Source organism: Cherax quadricarinatus, chromosome 10 (assembly GCF_038502225.1).
Source record: "Cherax quadricarinatus isolate ZL_2023a chromosome 10, ASM3850222v1, whole genome shotgun sequence".
NCBI lineage: Eukaryota > Metazoa > Arthropoda > Malacostraca > Decapoda > Parastacidae > Cherax > Cherax quadricarinatus.
This window is the reverse complement of record NC_091301.1, coordinates 31,329,849-31,344,229: the sequence shown is the minus strand read 5'-3', so window position 1 is coordinate 31,344,229 and position 14,381 is coordinate 31,329,849. Positions and strand designations below refer to the sequence as shown.

Genomic DNA, 14,381 nt, shown 5'->3' with positions numbered 1-14,381 from the left:
TCTGTGCATGTACACTTGAAGGGTGTTCAGTTCTGTGCATGTACACTTGAAGGGTGTTCAGTTCTGTGCACGTACACTTGAAGGGTGTTCAGTTCTGTGCATGTACACTTGAAGGGTGTTCAGTTCTGTGCATGTGCACTTGAAGGGTGTTCAGTTCTGTGCACGTACACTTGAAGGGTGTTCAGTTCTGTGCATGTACACTTGAAGGGTGTTCAGTTCTGTGCATGTACACTTGAAGGGTGTTCAGTTCTGTGCACGTACACTTGAAGGGTGTTCAGTTCTGTGCATGTTCACTTGAAGGGTGTTCAGTTCTGTGCATGTACACTTGAAGGGTGTTCAGTTCTGTGCACGTACACTTGAAGGGTGTTCAGTTCTGTGCATGTACACTTGAAGGGTGTTCAGTTCTGTGCATGTGCACTTGAAGGGTGTTCAGTTCTGTGCACGTACACTTGAAGGGTGTTCAGTTCTGTGCATGTACACTTGAAGGGTGTTCAGTTCTGTGCATGTACACTTGAAGGGTTTTCAGTTCTGTGCATGTTCACTTGAAGGGTGTTCAGTTCTGTGCATGTACACTTGAAGGGTGTTCAGTTCTGTGCATGTTCACTTGAAGGGTGTTCAGTTCTGTGCATGTACACTTGAAGGGTGTTCAGTTCTGTGCACGTACACTTGAAGGGTGTTCAGTTCTGTGCATGTTCACTTGAAGGGTGTTCAGTTCTGTGCATGTACACTTGAAGGGTGTTCAGTTCTGTGCACGTACACTTGAAGGGTGTTCAGTTCTGTGCATGTACACTTGAAGGGTGTTCAGTTCTGTGCATGTGCACTTGAAGGGTGTTCAGTTCTGTGCACGTACACTTGAAGGGTGTTCAGTTCTGTGCATGTACACTTGAAGGGTGTTCAGTTCTGTGCATGTACACTTGAAGGGTGTTCAGTTCTGTGCATGTACACTTGAAGGGTGTTCAGTTCTGTGCATGTACACTTGAAGGGTGTTCAGTTCTGTGCATGTACACTTGAAGGGTGTTCAGTTCTGTGCATGTACACTTGAAGGGTGTTCAGTTCTGTGCATGTACACTTGAAGGGTGTTCAGTTCTGTGCATGTACACTTGAAGGGTGTTCAGTTCTGTGCATGTACACTTGAAGGGTGTGCACGTACACTTGAAGGGTGTTCAGTTCTGTGCATGTACACTTGACGGGTGTTCAGTTCTGTGCATGTACATTTGGAATTTACTGCAATCCCTATATGAGTAATCAAAGTTTTCCCGGATAGGATACCTGCAACCATAATGACTCTTTATACAAACAATACGATTTTAACCCAATTAACCGACCAACCATCTATAATCCATAGACTAGTCTGATAAAAAAAAATCCAGTAATAGATTAAGCAGCAACTGACACATGATAAAATTAACAATCATGTCCAAACATGGATGTAACAATTGCTTCTGTGGCAACTGTAAGGACCGGATGACTGGGCTTGGTACTGTTGATAACACTGTGGTAAGACACACTCCCGCCTCAACCATTACTACCACATTAATGTTCACTATCCTCCCGCAAACATTTCTAACGCAAAGTGAGAAATATTTTGCGTTAGAAACTCTTTGTTGAGGTATTGATCATAGATCAACAGTGTGCTTACCAGAGCATCGCCTCTCAACACACTCAGGTAAGCTACATCACTTATTATGTAATGCAAATTTTTATATTGAAATTATAATGTTCGTATAATTATAATGCAAAAAAAAAGAAAAACATGGACAGTTTATATAGAGAGGTAGAGTGTGAACCAAGCTTGAGAACTGCCGATAAATGGCGAATATACACGTGGATGGGAGACAAGTTTACATCAGTCAATCAGTTAATTTTATTTCCTTGCAAGATTACATTGAGATTATGAAATTACAATAATGAGTTGCAGTACAAAGGCCACTATCATGTCTAGGCATTATGGACAGACTTAACTTAATGGTTGACAGACTACTTAATACTAAAGAAATTGATCATAGTTTGTTTAAGTTGTACATCTTTTTTTTATTTATTGTAGACTAATTTTATTCAAATTACAATAGTTTCAATAGTAAATATTGACATTATATTATGTGAATATAACATTGTGAGTTGTTGGAAGTAGTTTACAATATTACAGTCGGGTGTGAGGCAGTATTGTTTTGTGTACGTATTTATACTACAATGTAGTATTAATAATGTATGAACTTTGGGCGTCTAGATTTGAAGTTTTAAGATTTAGGTAATTGGTAGAGTATATACACAAAAATAGTGTATTCCTGAATGAATATACCTAAAGAGTATACCTAAAGAGTATACCATAGGATACCAGAGGGACTGACCACCTGGAAACTACGTCTTTAAAGATTATGGACTAATTACATTGTCTTTACATGTCTACTGCTTCTGCTGACTCTTCTGTACTTGACTGAAGAAGCCCACTGTGTAGGCGACAACGTTTCGGAATGAAGATACCTCAGTGTTGCACATGTATCTTATCACTACGTTTCGTTTTTTATTAAAAACTTTCGAGATTATCTTTCTAATCATGTTATTCACCTCATAATACTTATGTCGAAGTCTCTTGTAGTATTACTCAACAGCAAGTTCAACACTGTCAAGAACATAGCTTCCATTTTACCTTGGTAAGTGAACATTTCCACCTGTTTACACAGAGAACACAAAGAACACATCGTTAATTTCTTTGCTCATTTCTCCAGCTTTTTCAGTTTTATTACCTGGGTTATGTACCGTTGTCTGTCTTCTGGTGAGGCTCAGTAGCAACTTTGGTTCAAATTTGGCTCTGCTGTCTCTATCAAATTGCTCTTCAGCTTGTCTTCTCACCCGAGCATATTTATCTCCGGCTCTTCTGTTTCCTTCTTTGTTTTCTTCTCTTTCAGCTTCTACATTTTTTCTATGTTCTTGCACTTCGTCTTTTTTTTCTTTCTGCATCTTTTGTTAAAGCCGTGGACTCTCTTCTTAGCATTGATATTTTTTCTTCTGGGTGTCAAACCCTCCGGCGTTTCCTGACACTCTCCTACTTGCTACTCCCTCATTTTATTCACTAACTTTCCTTCCCTTTCCTGCTGTACTTCATTCAGGAATTCTCTCGTCAAGCTTAATATCTTCTTCTGAAATCTAGTTCCTTCCGTCACTCTCGTGTTGTTCTTCCCTCAAAGTTCACTCTCAAGAGGTATTCAGAACTCAGTACTGTGTGTTCGCTAGTGAGCAGCGGCTCTTCATATTGCTAAGTCACTTGTATTAGACGCAGCTGTGGAGAATTCTAGTTATAGTTTTCCTGCTTCATTCCCTCCTCTCTGTCCTGTTGTATCCCTGACACACTTTCATCACTGTCTACGTCACCTTATGTTTCCACGTTAGTGGTCTCCTTGAGGGGCCCAGTTTTCCCAGGCTATTTCTTTGTGATTAAACTTCCTATGCCCAGTTGTTGTAGTTATACAGGCTTCTGGCGTCGTCGCCGCTGCGGTGTCAACCATGACTCTATTGTTGTCTTGGTTTCCTGCTGTTTTGTGGTGGGTTTTAAATCCTTGCTGCGTCTACTTTAGGTCCCCCGGGAGTAACTGTGACCATTATTTACTCATTCAACTTGTTTTTGTATCCCTCTCATCTCTTCAAAATTCCATTGATTTCAGATTAGCAGCACCTATCTTCTCCTTCCCTACTTCCTCTTTCTGTTCTGTTTTTTGATAGCCTGTTGGGAATAACACATCTGCAAAAACTGCAGTTACTTTCGTGTCTGTAAGAGGTATGACGTCTAGGGTTGATTTTATGCAGCTTTTCAATTCATCACACTCTGACATTCCATCTATCATGTATCATACTCTGAATGGCTTATATGAGTCTAGTGCTCCTTCACCATAAGTTAACTGGGGGGAAGGGGGAATATGTGGTGGTGTGCGTTGATATATGGTGATGGTGGGTGGTGGTATGTGGTGGTGGTAGGTTGTAGTTAGTGTTGGTTGGTTTTGGTGTGTGATGGTGTGTGGTTGTGATGTGTGGTGATGATGAGTGGTAATGTGTGGCGATGGTGTGTGGTGGTGTGTCGTTGTGGTGTGTCGTTGTGGTGTGTGGTGGTGGTATGTGGTGGTGTGTGGCTGTGGTGAGTGGTGATGGTGTGTGGTGGAGTGTGGTGGTGGTGTGTGGGGGTGTGTGGTAGTTTGTGGTGATGGTGGTGTCGTGGAGTGTGGTGGTGGTGTGTGGTGGTGTATGGTTGTGTGTGGTAGTTTGGGGGTGATGGTGTGTGGTCGAGTGTGTTGGTGGTGTGTGGTGGTGTGTGGTAGTTTGTGGTGATGGTGGTGTCGTGGAGTGTGGTGGTGGTGTGTGGTGGTGTGTGGTAGTTTGTGGAGATGGTGTGTGGTGGAGTGTGGTGGTGGTGTGTGGTGGTGTGTGATAGTTTGTGGTGAGGGTGTGTGCTGGAGTGTGGTGGTGGTGTGTGGTGGTGTGTGGTAGTTTGTGGTGATGGTGTGTGCTTGAGTGTGGTGGTGGTGTGTGGTGGAGTGTGGTGGTGGTGTGTGGTGGTGTGTGATAGTTTGTGGTGAGGGTGTGTGCTGGAGTGTGGTGGTGGTGTGTGGTGGTGTGTGGTAGTTTGTGGTGAGGGTGTGTGCTGGAGTGTGGTGGTGGTGTGTGGTGGTGTGTGGTGGTGTGTGGTAGTTTGTGGTGATGATGTGTGCTGGAGTGTGGTGGTGGTGTGTGGTGGTGTGTGGTAGTTTGTGGTGAGGGTGTGTGCTGGAGTGTGGTGGTGGTGTGTGGTGGTGTGTTGTGATGATGTGTGCTGGAGTGTGGTGGTGGTGTGTGGTGGTGTGTGGTGGTGGTGTGTGGTGGTGTGTGGTAGTTTGTGGTGATGATGTGTGCTGGAGTGTGGTGGTGGTGTGTGGTGGTGTGTGGTAGTTTGTGGTGAGGGTGTGTGCTGGAGTGTGGTGGTGGTGTGTGGTAGTTTGTGGTGATGATGTGTGCTGGTGTGTGGTGGTGGTGTGTGGTGGTGTGTGGTGGTGGTGTGTGGTGGTGTGTGGTAGTTTGTGGTGATGATGTGTGCTGGAGTGTGGTGGTGGTGTGTGGTGGTGTGTGGTAGTTTGTGGTGGTGTGTGGTGGTGTGTGGTGGTGGTGTGTGGTGGTGTGTGGTGGTGGTGTGTGGTGGTGTGTGGTAGTTTGTGGTGATGATGTGTGCTGGAGTGTGGTGGTGGTGTGTGGTGGTGTGTGGTAGTTTGTGGTGGTGTGTGGTGGTGTGTGGTGGTGTGTGGTGGTGTGTGGTGGTGTGTGGTGGTGTGTGGTGGTGTGTGGTGGTGTGTGGTAGTTTGTGATGATGGTGTGTGCTGGAGTGTGGTGGTGGTGGTGTGTGGTGGTGTGTGGTGGTGTGTGGTAGTTTGTGGTGATGGTGTGTGCTGGAGTGTGGTGGTGGTGTGTGGTGGTGTGTGGTAGTTTGTGGTGAGGGTGTGTGCTGGAGTGTGGTGGTGGTGCGTGGTGGTGTGTGGTAGTTTGTGGTGATGAAGTGTGCTGGAGTGTGGTGGTGGTGTGTGGTGGTGTGTGGTGGTGGTGTGTGGTGGAGTGTGGTGGTGGTGTGTGGTGGAGTGTGGTGGTGGTGTGTGGTGGAGTGTGGTGGTGGTGTGTGGTAGTTTGTGGTGATGATGTGTGCTGGAGTGTGGTGGTGGAGTGTGGTGGAGTGTGGTGGTGGTGTGTGGTGGTGGTGTGTGGTGGTGGTGTGTGGTAGTTTGTGGTGATGATGTGTGCTGGAGTGTGGTGGTGGTGTGTGGTGGAGTGTGGTGGTGGTGTGTGGTGGAATGTGGTTGTGTGGTTTGCAGTGGTGGTATGTTGTGGTATATGGTGGTGGTGGTTCGTGGTGGTTGTGGTGGTAGGTGGTGGCAGATGGTGGTGTTTGGTGGTATTTAGTGGTATGTGGTGGTGGTGGTAGGTGGTGGTAGATGGTGGTGTGTGGTGGTGGTGGTGGTGGTAGGTGGTGATAGATGGTGATGTGTGGTGGCATGTTGTGGTCTATGGTGGTGGTGGTTGTATTTAGTGGTATGTGGTGGTGGTGGTTCGTGGTGGTGGTGGTGGTAGTGGTGGTGTGTGGCGGTGGTGGTGGGAGGTGCTGTTGTGTGGTGGTGTGGTGGTGAGTGGTGTGTGGTGGTGGTAGATGGTGGTGTGTGGTGGTGGTGTTGGTAGGTGGTGGTGTGTGGTGGTTGCGGTATGTGTTGGTAGGTTGGTGGTGTGTGGCGGTGGTGTTGGTAGGTGGTGGTAAGTGGTGTGTGGTGGTGGTAGATGGTGGAGTGTGGTGGTGGTGGAAGGTGGTGCTGTGTGGTGGTTGCGGTATGACGTGCGTCTTGATAAGTGTGGTTGTGGTAAGTGGTGGTTGTGGTGGTTGTGGTGGTTGTGGTGGTTGTGGTGGTTGTGGTGGTTGTGGTGGTTGTGGTGGTTGTGGTGGTTGGGTCACTCTGGCTACGTAACACTTACCGGACGACAGAACAGATAAAACGATTTTTAAAGCCTCTCGGGAGTTTTAACTTCTTAATGAAGTGGTGGTGTCTGCCGTTCTTGTGTCTGTCTGCCGTTCTTGTGTCTGTCTGCCGTTCTTGTGTCTGTCTGCCGTTCTTGTGTCTGTCTGCCGTTCTTGTGTCTGTCTGGTGTTCTTGTGTCTGTCTGGTGTTCTTGTGTCTGTCTGGTGTTCTTGTGTCTGTCTGGCGTTCTTGTGTCTGTCTGCCGTTCTTGTGTCTGTCTGGCGTTCTTGTGTCTGTCTGCCGTTCTTGTGTCTGTCTGGCGTTCTTGTGTCTGTCTGGCGTTCTTGTGTCTGTCTGCCGTTCTTGTGTCTGTCTGCCGTTCTTGTGTCTGTCTGGCGTTCTTGTGTCTGTCTGGCGTTCTTGTGTCTGTCTGGCGTTCTTGTGTCTGTCTGGCGTTCTTGTGTCTGTCTGCCGTTCTTGTGTCTGTCTGGCGTTCTTGTGTCTGTCTGGCGTTCTTGTGTCTGTCTGCCGTTCTTGTGTCTGTCTGCCGTTCTTGTGTCTGTCTGGCGTTCTTGTGTCTGTCTGGCGTTCTTGTGTCTGTCTGCCGTTCTTGTGTCTGTCTGGCGTTCTTGTGTCTCTCTGGCGTTCTTGTGTCTGTCTGCCGTTCTTGTGTCTGTCTGGCGTTCTTGTGTCTGTCTGCCGTTCTTGTGTCTGTCTGGCGTTCTTGTGTCTGTCTGGCGTTCTTGTGTCTGTCTGGCGTTCTTGTGTCTGTCTGGCGTTCTTGTGTCTGTCTGCCGTTCTTGTGTCTGTCTGCCGTTCTTGTGTCTGTCTGGCGTTCTTGTGTCTGCCTGGCGTTCTTGTGTCTCTCTGGCGTTCTTGTGTCTGTCTGGCGTTCTTGTGTCTGTCTGGCGTTCTTGTGTCTGTCTGCCATTCTTGTGTCTGTCTGCCGTTCTTGTGTCTGTCTGGCGTTCTTGTGTCTGTCTGGCGGTCTTGTGTCTGTCTGGCGTTCTTGTGTCTGTCTGGCGTTCTTGTGTCTGTCTGGCGTTCTTGTGTCTGTCTGGCGTTCTTGTGTTTGTCTGGCGTTCTTGTGTCTGTCTGGTGTTCCTGTGTCTGTCTGGCGGTCTTGTGCCTGTCTGCCGTTCTTGTGTCTGTCTAGCGTTCTTGTGTCTGTCTGGCGTTCTTGTGTCTGTCGGCGTTCTTGTGTCTGTCTGGCGTTGTTGTGTCTGTCTGGCGGTCTTGTGTCTGTCTGCCGTTCTTGTATCTGTCTGGCGCTCTTGTGTCTCTCTGGCGTTCTTGTGTCTGTCTGGTGTTCTTGTGTCTGTCTGGCGTTCTTGTGTCTGGCGTTCTTGTGTCTGTCTGGCGTTCTTGTGTCTGTCTGGTGTTCTTGTGTCTGTCTGGCGTTCTTGTGTCTGGCGTTCTTGTGTCTGTCTGGCGTTCTTGTGTCTGTCTGGCGTTCTTGTGTCTGTCTGGCGTTCTTGTGTCTGTCTGGCGTTCTTGTATCTGTCTGGCGTTCTTGTGTCTGTCTGCCGTTCTTGTGTCTGTCTGCCGTTCTTGTGTCTGTCTGGCGTTCTTGTGTTTGCCGTTCTTGAGTCTGGAGATTTTGTGTCTGTCTGGCGTTCTTGTGTCTGTCTGGCGTTCTTGTGTCTGTCTGGCGTTCTTGTGTCTGTCTGGCGTTCTTGTATCTGTCTGGCGTTCTTGTGTCTGTCGGCCGTTCTTGTGTCTGTCTGCCGTTCTTGTGTCTGTCTGGAGGTCTTGTGTCTGTCTGCCGTTCTTGTGTCTGTCTGGCGTTCTTGTGTTTGTCTGCCGTTCTTGAGTCTGGAGATTTTGTGTCTGTCTGCCGTTCTTGTGTCTGTCTGGCGTTCTTGTGTCTGTCTGCCGTTTTTGTGTCTGTCTGGCGTTCTTGTGTCTGTCTGGCGTTCTTGTGTCTGTCTGGCGTTCTTGTGTCTGTCTGGCGGTCTTGTGTCTGTCTGGCGTTCTTTTGTCTGTCTGGCGTTCTTGTGTCTGTCTGGCGTTCTTGTGTCTGACGTTCTTGTGTCTGTCTGGCGTTCTTGTGTCTGTCTGGCGTTCTTGTGTCTGTCTGGCGTTCTTGTGTCTGGCGTTCTTGTGTCTGTCTGGCGTTCTTGTGTCTGTCTGGCGTTCTTGTGTCTGTCTGGCGTTCTTGTGTCTGTCTGGCGTTCTTGTGTCTGTCTGGCGTTCTTGTGTCTGTCTGGCGTTCTTGTGTCTGTCTGGCGTTCTTGTGTCTGTCAGGCGTTCTTGTGTCTGTCTGGCGTTCTTGTGTCTGTCTGGCGTTCTTGTGTCTGTCTGGCGTTCTTGTGTCTGTCTGGCGGTCTTGTGTCTATCTGGTGTTCTTGTGTCTGTCTGGTGTTCTTGTGTCTGTCTGGCGTTCTTGTGTGTGTCTGGCGTTCTTGTGTCTGTCTGGCGGTCTTGTGTCTGTCTGGCGGTCTTGTGTCTGTCTGGCGTTCTTGTGTCCGTCTGGTGTTCTTGTGTCTGTCTGGCGGTCTTGTGTCTGTCTGGTGTTCTTGTGTCTGTCTGGCGTTCTTGTGTCTGTCTGGGGTTCTTGTGTCTGTCTGGCGTTCTTGTGTCTGTCTGGCGTTCTTGTGTCTGTCTGGTGTTCTTGTGTCTGTCTGGCGTTCTTGTGTCTGTCTGGCGTTCTTGTGTCTGTCTGGCGTTCTTGTGTCTGTCTGGCGTTCTTGTGTCTGTCTGGCGGTCTTGTGTCTGTCTGGTGTTCTTGTGTCTGTCTGGCGTTCTTGTGTCTGTCTGGCGTTCTTGTGTCTGTCTGGCGTTCTTGTGTCTGTCTGGCGGTCTTGTGTCTGTCTGGTGTTCTTGTGTCTGTCTGGCGGTCTTGTGTCTGTCTGGCGTTCTTGTGTCTGTCTGGCGTTCTTGTGTCTGTCTGGCGTTCTTGTGTCTGTCTGGCTTTCTTGTGTCTGTCTGGCGTTCTTGTGTCTGTCTGGCGGTCTTGTGTCTGTCTGGTGTTCTTGTGTCTGTCTGGCGTTCTTGTGTTTGTCTGGCGTTCTTGTGTTTGTCTGGCGTTCTTTTGTTTGTCTGGCGTTCTTGTGTTTGTCTGGCGTTCTTGTGTCTGTCTGGCGTTCTTGTGTCTGTCTGGCGTTCTTGTGTCTGTCTGGTGTTCTTGTGTCTGCCTGGCGTTATTGTGTCTGTCTGCCGTTCTTGTGTTTGTCTGGCGTTCTTGTGTTTGTCTGGCGTTCTTGTGTTTGCCTGGCGTTCTTGTGTCTGTCTGGCGTTCTTGTGTCTGTCTGGCGTTCTTGTGTCTGTCTGGCGGTCTTGTGTCTGTCTGGTGTTCTTGTGTCTGTCTGGTGTTCTTGTGTCTGTCTGGCGTTCTTGTGTCTGTCTGGTGTTCTTGTGTCTGTCTGGCGTTCTTGTGTCTGTCTGGCGGTCTTGTGTCTGTCTGGTGGTCTTGTGTCTGTCTGGTGTTCTTGTGTCTGTCTGGTGTTCTTGTGTCTGTCTGGTGTTCTTGTGTCTGTCTGGTGTTCTTGTGTCTGTCTGGCGGTCTTGTGTCTGTCTGGTGTTCTTGTGTCTGTCTGGTGTTCTTGTGTCTGTCTGGTGTTCTTGTGTCTGTCTGGTGTTCTTGTGTCTGTCTGGTGTTCTTGTGTCTGTCTGGCGGTCTTGTGTCTGTCTGGTGTTCTTGTGTCTGTCTGGTGTTCTTGTGTCTGTCTGGTGTTCTTGTGTCTGTCTGGCGTTCTTGTGTCTGTCTGGCGTTCTTGTGTCTGTCTGGCGTTCTTGTGTCTGTCTGGCGGTCTTGTGTCTGTCTGGCGTTCTTTTGTCTGTCTGGCGTTCTTGTGTCTGTCTGGCGTTCTTGTGTCTGACGTTCTTGTGTCTGTCTGGCGTTCTTGTGTCTGTCTGGCGTTCTTGTGTCTGTCTGGCGTTCTTGTGTCTGGCGTTCTTGTGTCTGTCTGGCGTTCTTGTGTCTGTCTGGCGTTCTTGTGTCTGTCTGGCGTTCTTGTGTCTGTCTGGCGGTCTTGTGTCTGTCTGGCGTTCTTGTGTCTGTCTGGCGTTCTTGTGTCTGTCTGGCGTTCTTGTGTCTGTCTGGCGTTCTTGTGTCTGTCTGGCGTTCTTGTGTCTGTCTGGCGTTCTTGTGCCTGTCTGGCGTTCTTGTGTCTGTCTGGCGGTCTTGTGTCTATCTGGTGTTCTTGTGTCTGTCTGGTGTTCTTGTGTCTGTCTGGCGTTCTTGTGTCTGTCTGGCGTTCTTGTGTCTGTCTGGCGGTCTTGTGTCTGTCTGGCGGTCTTGTGTCTGTCTGGTGTTCTTGTGTCTGTCTGGTGTTCTTGTGTCTGTCTGGCGGTCTTGTGTCTGTCTGGTGTTCTTGTGTCTGTCTGGCGTTCTTGTGTCTGTCTGGCGTTCTTGTGTCTGTCTGGCGTTCTTGTGTCTGTCTGGCGTTCTTGTGTCTGTCTGGCGTTCTTGTGTCTGTCTGGCGTTCTTGTGTCTGTCTGCCGTTCTTGTGTCTGTCTGCCGTTCTTGTGTCTGTCTGGCGTTCTTGTGTCTGTCTGGCGTTCTTGTGTCTGTCTGGCGGTCTTGTGTCTGTTTGGAGATCTTGTGTCTGTCTGGCGTTCTTGTGTCTGCCGTTCTTGTGTCTGTCTGCCGTTCTTGTATCTGTCTGGCGTTCTTGTGTCTGTCTGGCGTTCTTGTGTCTATCTGGCGCTCTTGTGTCTCTCTGGCGTTCTTGTGTCTGTCTGCCGTTTTTGTGTCTGTCTGGCGTTCTTGTGTCTGTCTGCCGCTCTTGTGTCTGTCTCGCGTTCTTGTGTCTGTCTGGCGTTCTTGTGTCTGCCTGGCGTTCTTGTGTCTCTCTGGCGTTCTTGTGTCTGTCTGGCGTTCTTGTGTCTGTCTGGCGTTCTTGTGTCTGTCTGCCATTCTTGTGTCTGTCTGCCGTTCTTGTGTCTGTCTGGCGTTCTTGTGTCTGTCTGGCGGTCTTGTGTCTGTCTGGCGTTCTTGTGTCTGTCTGGCGTTCTTGTGTCTGTCTGGCGTTCTTGTGTCTGTCTGGCGTTCTTGTGTTTGTCTGGCGTTCTTGTGTCTGTCTGGTGTTCCTGTGTCTGTCTGGCGGTCTTGTGCCTGTCTGCCGTTCTTGTGTCTGTCTAGCGTTCTTGTGTCTGTCTGGCGTTCTTGTGTCTGTCGGCGTTCTTGTGTCTGTCTGGCGTTGTTGTGTCTGTCTGGCGGTCTTGTGTCTGTCTGCCGTTCTTGTATCTGTCTGGCGCTCTTGTGTCTCTCTGGCGTTCTTGTGTCTGTCTGGTGTTCTTGTGTCTGTCTGGCGTTCTTGTGTCTGGCGTTCTTGTGTCTGTCTGGCGTTCTTGTGTCTGTCTGGTGTTCTTGTGTCTGTCTGGCGTTCTTGTGTCTGGCGTTCTTGTGTCTGTCTGGCGTTCTTGTGTCTGTCTGGCGTTCTTGTGTCTGTCTGGCGTTCTTGTGTCTGTCTGGCGTTCTTGTATCTGTCTGGCGTTCTTGTGTCTGCCGTTCTTGTGTCTGTCTGCCGTTCTTGTGTCTGTCTGGCGTTCTTGTGTTTGCCGTTCTTGAGTCTGGAGATTTTGTGTCTGTCTGGCGTTCTTGTGTCTGTCTGGCGTTCTTGTGTCTGTCTGGCGTTCTTGAGTCTGTCTGGCGTTCTTGTATCTGTCTGGCGTTCTTGTGTCTGTCGGCCGTTCTTGTGTCTGTCTGCCGTTCTTGTGTCTGTCTGGAGGTCTTGTGTCTGTCTGCCGTTCTTGTGTCTGTTTGGCGTTCTTGTGTTTGTCTGCCGTTCTTGAGTCTGGAGATTTTGTGTGTCTGCCGTTCTTGTGTCTGTCTGGCGTTCTTGTGTCTGTCTGCCGTTTTTGTGTCTGTCTGGCGTTCTTGTGTCTGTCTGGCGTTCTTGTGTCTGTCTGGCGTTCTTGTGTCTGTCTGGCGGTCTTGTGTCTGTCTGGCGTTCTTTTGTCTGTCTGGCGTTCTTGTGTCTGTCTGGCGTTCTTGTGTCTGACGTTCTTGTGTCTGTCTGGCGTTCTTGTGTCTGTCTGGCGTTCTTGTGTCTGTCTGGCGTTCTTGTGTCTGGCGTTCTTGTGTCTGTCTGGCGTTCTTGTGTCTGTCTGGCGTTCTTGTGTCTGTCTGGCGTTCTTGTGTCTGTCTGGCGGTCTTGTGTCTGTCTGGCGTTCTTGTGTCTGTCTGGCGTTCTTGTGTCTGTCTGGCGTTCTTGTGTCTGTCAGGCGTTCTTGTGTCTGTCTGGCGTTCTTGTGTCTGTCTGGCGTTCTTGTGTCTGTCTGGCGTTCTTGTGTCTGTCTGGCGGTCTTGTGTCTATCTGGTGTTCTTGTGTCTGTCTGGTGTTCTTGTGTCTGTCTGGCGTTCTTGTGTCTGTCTGGCGTTCTTGTGTCTGTCTGGCGGTCTTGTGTCTGTCTGGCGGTCTTGTGTCTGTCTGGCGTTCTTGTGTCTGGTGTTCTTGTGTCTGTCTGGCGGTCTTGTGTCTGTCTGGCGTTCTTGTGTCTGTCTGGCGTTCTTGTGTCTGTCTGGCGTTCTTGTGTCTGTCTGGCGTTCTTGTGTCTGTCTGGCGTTCTTGTGTCTGTCTGGCGTTCTTGTGTCTGTCTGGCGTTCTTGTGTCTGTCTGGCGTTCTTGTGTCTGTCTGGCGTTCTTGTGTCTGTCTGGCGTTCTTGTGTCTGTCTGGCGTTCTTGTGTCTGTCTGGCGTTCTTGTGTCTGTCTGGCGTTCTTGTGTCTGTCTGGCGTTCTTGTGTCTGTCTGGCGTTCTTGTGTCTGTCTGGCGTTCTTGTGTCTGTCTGGCGTTCTTGTGTCTGTCTGGCGGTCTTGTGTCTGTCTGGCGTTCTTGTGTCTGTCTGGCGTTCTTGTGTCTGTCTGGCGTTCTTGTGTCTGTCTGGCGTTCTTGTGTCTGTCTGGCGTTCTTGTGTCTGTCTGGCGTTCTTGTGTCTGTCTGGCGTTCTTGTGTCTGTCTGGCGTTCTTGTGTATGTCTGGCGTTCTTGTGTATGTCTGGAGTACTTGTCTGGCGTTCTTGTGTTTGTCTGGCGTTCTTGTGTCTGTCTGGCGTTCTTGTGTCTGTCTGGCGTTCTTGTGTCTGTCTGGTGTTCTTGTGTCTGCCTGGCGTTATTGTGTCTGTCTGCCGTTCTTGTGTTTGTCTGGCGTTCTTGTGTTTGTCTGGCGTTCTTGTGTTTGCCTGGCGTTCTTGTGTCTGTCTGGCGTTCTTGTGTCTGTCTGGCGTTCTTGTGTCTGTCTGGCGGTCTTGTGTCTGTCTGGTGTTCTTGTGTCTGTCTGGTGTTCTTGTGTCTGTCTGGCGTTCTTGTGTCTGTCTGGTGTTCTTGTGTCTGTCTGGCGTTCTTGTGTCTGTCTGGCGGTCTTGTGTCTGTCTGGTGTTCTTGTGTCTGTCTGGTGTTCTTGTGTCTGTCTGGTGTTCTTGTGTCTGTCTGGTGTTCTTGTGTCTGTCTGGCGTTCTTGTGTCTGTCTGGCGTTCTTGTGTCTGTCTGGCGTTCTTGTGTCTGTCTGGTGTTCTTGTGTCTGTCTGGTGTTCTTGTGTCTGTCTGGTGTTCTTGTGTCTGTCTGGCGTTCTTGTGTTTGTCTGGCGTTCTTGTGTCTGTCTGGTGTTCTTGTGTCTGTCTGGTGTTCTTGTGTCTGTCTGGTGTTCTTGTGTCTGTCTGGCGTTCTTGTGTCTGTCTGGCGTTCTTGTGTCTGTCTGGCGTTCTTGTGTCTGTCTGGCGTTCTTGTGTCTGTCTGGCGTTCTTGTGTCTGTCTGGCGTTCTTGTGTCTGTCTGGCGTTCTTGTGTCTGTCTGGCGTTCTTGTGTCTGTCTGGCGTTCTTGTGTCTGTCTGGCGTTCTTGTGTCTGTCTGGCGTTCTTGTGTCTGTCTGGCGTTCTTGTGTCTGTCTGGCGTTCTTGTGTTTGTCTGGCGTTCTTGTGTTTGTCTGGCGTTCTTTTGTTTGTCTGGCGTTCTTGTGTTTGTCTGGCGTTCTTGTGTCTGTC

General features: G+C 49.3%; 1 protein-coding gene across 2 annotated transcripts in view; it reads left to right on the top strand.

Moving 5' to 3' along the window:
* The first annotated feature begins 1,484 nt into the window (after positions 1–1,484).
* Positions 1,485–14,381, top strand: part of LOC128687875 (uncharacterized) — a 125,401-nt gene continuing 112,504 nt past the window's right edge. The window contains exon 1 of one of the 2 annotated variants that reach the window (XM_070083753.1): positions 1,485–1,666. The gene's annotated coding sequence lies outside the window, so the exon portion shown is untranslated. The remainder of the gene's footprint in view (positions 1,667–14,381) is intronic. The other variant, XM_070083752.1, reaches the window with a different exon arrangement.